Source organism: Bos indicus x Bos taurus, chromosome 4, assembly GCF_003369695.1.
Source record: "Bos indicus x Bos taurus breed Angus x Brahman F1 hybrid chromosome 4, Bos_hybrid_MaternalHap_v2.0, whole genome shotgun sequence".
Taxonomy (NCBI): domain Eukaryota; kingdom Metazoa; phylum Chordata; class Mammalia; order Artiodactyla; family Bovidae; genus Bos; species Bos indicus x Bos taurus.
In genome coordinates, this window is record NC_040079.1 from 6,485,434 (window position 1) to 6,491,433 (window position 6,000).

Genomic DNA, 6,000 nt, shown 5'->3' on the forward strand with positions numbered 1-6,000 from the left:
ATCAATAAGTGGCATGAATTATTTTTTTCCAGCTGTGATTAGAGTTTTGTGTGCATTGGGACCAACAGGACATATCTGCGGGGAACTGAGTAAGACAACGTTTCTCAATGTGGGATTAGAAGAACATTTCCACTAGGATATGCATGAGAACCATCTGGAGGCTTTCTGAGTTATCCTACCATTCTTGGTTGAAATACATTCGTTCCATTTTTGGAACCGATGGGCTACTGTTAGCATGCAGTCCCATGAGTAGATGCTCCCCACATTCATCAGTCCCCCTTTTCTAGGAGCAACCCTAAATTTCCATTCGGGGATCCACTTTTTTTTCTCATTGGCTGTGTGCTTGTGGTGGGGCTTTATCCTCAGTTCTAGGCATATGACCTGTGACCCAAACTTAGATTAAGAAGCAGGTCATTTCCCTCAGACCATGGGTATTGTTTCAGGAGTGGGGACATGGCCAAAGTCCATCCCATCAGAATAAATCTTGGGGGCTACCAGAAAAGGCTCTTGCACTTGTTGCTGAACTTGAACCTACAAGGATGTAGAGTTGGAGCTGTAGCAGCACCTTGCGCCCATGAGGGTTTTCCTGGAGCTGCCAAAGACTCCCCTCCTCCATGGACTTGAGAATGATGACAACCTGTGGAAGGCAGAGCTGAGAGGAGGGAAAAAAAACACTGCTGATGGTGTTGCTCAAGGTCTGAATTCAGCAGTGTCTGAAGCCAGATTGCTCCTTGACCATTTGAGTATGTGCCCAGTAAGTAAGCTTTTGCTTAAGCCTCTTGGAGTTTGAGAGAATTCTAATTAATAGGCTGAGAGCCTGGGATAAGGTAACTGACATTTAAATGGATGTCCAGGAGTCTCCAAGTCCCAGACCCTAGAGGGCTAGAATTGAAGCCTCCTGGATGGGTGTTGTTTCAGAGGGTGAACCCAGGTGTACTTACTCCATTGCTGTTATTTGGGAGGGGGGATAAATATTGTAGTGGGGGGAGGGGGGAAATCACATGTGCACCAATGTGATTTTTACATTCTACTGCCACCATTCCCCTCATTTACAACACCCTTAAGAGTGAATTGGTTTATATTCATGCTTTGGAGAGAATGTACTTAAGTTATGCATAAATAAGTCCTCAAAACACATCACCCTAGTGTGCACCAACATTATCAATACATCAACGAAGCATTCAATTTTGACTAATCTTTATTATCTACATATTTTGTTTTATTTTAAATATTTATAATTTCAAAGAGCATTAACTTAAGGCTCACACCCTAAAAATACATTAAAAAACTAAGATCATGGTATCTGGTCCCATCACTTCATGGCAAATTGAATGTGAAAAGTAGAAGGAGTGACAGATTTTATTTTCTTGGGGTCTCAAATCACTACAGACGGTGACCACAGCCATGAAATTTAAAGACATAGCTCCTTGGAAGGAAAGCTATGCCAAACCTTAGACATTGTATTAAAAAGCAAGGACATTACTTTGCTGACAAAGATCTGTATAGTCAAAACTATGGTTTTTTTCAGTAGTTATGTATGGATACAAGAACTGGACCGGAAAGAAGGCTGAGTGCTGAAGAACTGATTCTTTCTAATTGTGGTGCTGGATAAGACTCTTGAGAGTCCCTTGGACTTCAAGGAGATCCAACCAGTCAATCCTAAAGGAAATCAACCCTAAATATTCATTGGAAGGACTGATGCTGAAGTTGAAGCTCCAGTACTGTGGCCACCTGATGAGAAGACCTGACTCATTGGAAAAAACCCTGATGCTGGGAAAGATTGAAGAAAAAAGGAGAAGAGAGCAATAAAGAATGAGGTGGTTGGATGGCATCACCAACTCAATGGACATGAACTTGTACAAACTCTGGAAGATAGTGGAGGACAGGGAAGCCTGGAAAGCTGCAGTCCATGGGGTTGCAGAGTCAGACAGGACTTAGCAACTGAGAAACAACAACAAAGGACATTTTCAAGGACACAAAACTTGAGCAAGAGGAACACACCTCACCCATACCCCTCAGAATACTTTTCTACTTTCAGCAAGCATTTACCTTGATCAGATCTAGTTTCATCTATATCCCCCTTATAGTCCCTCCCTTTGGAGAATTTGTTTTGTTCTGAAGGTGTGTGCTGGTTTCTGTAGTGAAGAGCTGTGTTTAATACCAGATGAGACTCACGTTGTCTCAGCTTCCCAAACTGATCAGTCAGAGGACCTGGTTTCAGAAAATAATGCAGGGAGAATGTTCAAGTAGAATCTGCAAACCTTTAGTGACTATTTTTGATATTGAATTTTTCACCATTCATGGACCAGTGGCCGGTTATGGAAGGTGCCGAGAGTCAGAGGAAATCACTGGTACCCAACTAGAAGGATTATTGGACTGTGTAATTAACCAGGTTCAAATTGAGGCTTTAGCAACAGAGAAATGAACAGATATCACCTCAGTATGATACTATATTAAACCTGAACATCTTGTGGTATGTTGGGGGCTTTTAAAAAGTTTCTTGTGAGGGGAGTTTGGGGGATTTTCAATTGTGAACTGTTCATACTTGTTTTTATTTTTAGTGCAGAATTGTTCTTCTTTTTCTTTCTAAAACTCTTGGTTATTTCTTTGGCCAGCATTGATCTTCACTTACCTCTCCATTCGCAGGTGTCTCAACAACTGAAGTTCACTTGTATTTTTCTTGGTACTTGTTTATCTTTATTGAGGTATAACTGATGTATAATGAACTGTACATATTTACAGGATGCAATGAGTTTTGGCATATATACACCACGATTGTTATTTAGTTGCTAAATCATGTCTGACTCTTTTTGTGACCCCATGGACTCTAGAGACTGTAGCCTGCCATTCTTGTCTGTCCATGGGATTCTCCAGGCAAGAACACTGGTTGCCATTTCCTCCTCCAGGGAAGCTTCCCAACCAAGGGATTGAACCCAGGTCTCCTGAATTGCAGGCAGATTCTGTACTGCTAAGCCAACAGGGAAGCCCCACACCATGATTCAAGTAGTGAAAATATCCATCCCCTCCTGGAAGGGTCCCTGTGCTCCTTGGCAATCTCTCCCTCCTGGGTCTTCTCTCCCTGCATCACCAGGCAACCCCTGACTTGCTTTTTGTCAATGTAGATTAGTATACATTTTCTAGAGTTTTGTATAAGTGGAATCATGCAATGTATATTCATCTTGTCTGTTTGACTTCTTTCACTCAGACTAATGATTTTTTTTTTCAATGAATCTGATTTTGCTTTTTAAATTTAAGTTTTATCTTATATTGGAGTATAGTTGATTTACAATGCTGTATTAGCTTCAGGTGCTTTTTTATGTTTTGTTTTCAGTAAACTTGATTTTAAAAATTTTTACTTTTTATTTTACACTGAAATATAGTTGATCTATAATGTATTAGATTCAGGGTTTTTTGCTGTATTTTCAGTAAACTTGACTTACAAAAAAATTAATTTTATTTTATTTAAATTTTAAAATTTATATTGGAGTTTAGTTGACTTACTAAGTCTAATGATTTTGAGATTCATCCATGTTGTTGTGTATCAGTAGCTCATTTCTTTTTATTTAGAGGTTACATTCATTGTGTGGATATGCCAGAGTTTCTTCATCTGATCACCTGTTGATGGATGTTTGGGTTGTTCCTGGTTTTGGACCATCACAGGTAAAGAGTCTGTAAACAGTCAGGAGGTACAGGTCTCTATGGACACATGCTTTCTTTTCTCTTGGGAAATACCTAGGAATGAGATGGCTGAAAGATCACGGTGTATGGTTACTTTTTAAGAAGCAACCAAGTGCTTTCCAAAGCCATGGTGCCACTTTACATCCCAGCCATGTCCTCCACATGCTCACCAGCACTTGGTGTGGTCAGTGTATTTAGTCCTAAGCATTCTAGGAGTCCTCTTTAATGGCTGCACAGTGTTTCCACGAAATCGCTGTGCTCTATGCTCAGTCACTCAGTTCTGTCCAACTCTGTGACCCCATGGACTGTGGGATCTTCTGTCTGTGGAATTCTCCAGGCAAGAATACTGGAGTAGGTTGCCATTTCCTTCTCCAGGGGATCTTCCTGACCCAGGGATCAAACCTGAATCTCCTGCATTGGCAGTTGGATTCTTAACCTCTGAGCCACCAGGGAAGCGCCTACTGATGAACTTTTACCTCGCTTCCTGTGTTTTTGTCTTTAGAAACAAAGCTGCGATCCTGGGTTGTGTAACTGGAGCTCTTATTTCTGTGAGATGGAGTCTTTGGAATAGAATTGCTCACTGAACAGTATAAATATTTAAAAATGCAATAAATATTATCAGAGTGCTTTCCAAAAAAGGTTGGAATTGCTTACATTTTACCCGCAGTGCATTAAAATGGCCTTTGTCTTTCTCCTTAACCTCACTACTAACTCTTCACAGTAGTAGATACAGAACACACTTTAATTTGTGCAAATTGTTTTGATGTTTATCTTCTTGACTATTTGTGAAGTTGAGTATCTTTTCATATAAGTATTGGCTATTTGTTGTTCTTATTGAACAATCTCCACATATATTGCACATTTTCCTTGATTTCTGTGAGCTTTTTTTATAATATGGATTTTAAGATTTTATTTTTTTTTCAGATCTTGTCTTTTTTGTCTTTAACTTTGATATCATAATAATATATTAATGGTATCTTTTTTCGGATAACTCTGGCTTCATGTGTTGGTTAAGAAAGTATACCCAACTCTTGTCATTTTATTTTTTACAGATAAGAATTTAATCTTCCTTGGACTTTTATGTGGTGTGGGGTAGGAGCTCAGTTTTATCAGCTTCAAGTTAGAAACCCATTTGGGTAAGCACCACTTACTACATAAATCATTGTTTCTCTGCCTTTGTCTTAATAATCCCATTATTAACTGGGATTCTGCTTACTGGTTTGTCTTTTCTTTTTTTAAGGAAAGTATTTATTTATCTGGTTGTGCTGGGTTTTAGTTGCAGCATGCAGGATCTTTTAGTGTGGCATGTGAACTCTTTGTTTTGGCCCGTGGGATCTAGTTCCCTGGCCAGAGATCGAATCTAGACCCCTGCATTGGAAATGTGTATCTTAGCCACTGGACCACCAGGGAAGCCCCTGATTTGTCCTTTATGTCAATACCAGATGGATTTGATTATGCCAGGCATTTTTCATCCAAAGAAAATACTTAATAAATATTAATGTTGAGAAAGTATTAGTTAATTCTTCATACAAAATGTTGGGATTTCAATTGAATTAAATTACATATATAGCAATTTTGGAAGAATGTGTGTTTTTATACTAGTGTAATATTTTCATACAAGAACATAGTGTTGTTGAAACTGGGTCTCTGTACATGGGTACTGAGCTGAACCTCTAGACAGGGTTTTGGGTGAAGCAGGAAAGAATAAGCGAAGTTGCTCAGTTGTGTCTGACTCTTTGCGATGCCATGGACTGTAGCCTACAACGCTCCTCTGTCCATGGGATTATCCAGGCAAGAATACTGGAGTGGGTTGCCATTTCCTTCTCCACAGGATCTTCCCAACCCAGGGATCGAACCTGGGTCTCCTGCATTGTAGGCAGATGCTTTACCATCTGAGCCACCAGGGAAGTCCAAGAATAGAAAAGAAAAGAAAAGAATAGTTTTACTGAAAGATGCCAAGCAAGGAAACTGGGGCAGATTGTCCTTAAAAGACCCAAACTCCCTGCAGCTCTCAAGGAAAGGTTTATAAAGACAAGGTGAGATGGTCCTAAGATGGTGGAGGAATAGGACAGGGAGACCACTTTCTCCTCCACAAATTCATCAAAAGAACATTTGAATGCTGAGCAAATTCCACAAAACAACTTCTGAATGCTGGCAGAGGACATCAGGCACCCAAAAAGGCAGCCCATTGTCTTCAAAAGGAGGTAGGACAAAATATAAAAGATAAAAAGAGAGACAAAAGAGGTAGGGATGGAGATCCATCCTGGGAAGGGAGTCTTAAACAAAGAGAGAAGTTTCCAAACACCAGGAAACACTTTCACC

At 39.9% G+C, this 6,000-nt stretch overlaps 1 non-coding gene across 1 annotated transcript; it reads right to left on the bottom strand.

Annotated features, from left to right (window-relative positions):
- Positions 1-5,513: 5,513 nt before the first annotated feature.
- Positions 5,514-5,585, bottom strand: TRNAC-ACA. Its single transcript has one exon. It is a non-coding gene; the product is annotated as a tRNA-Cys (tRNA).
- Between the last annotated feature and the right edge of the window lie 415 nt (positions 5,586-6,000).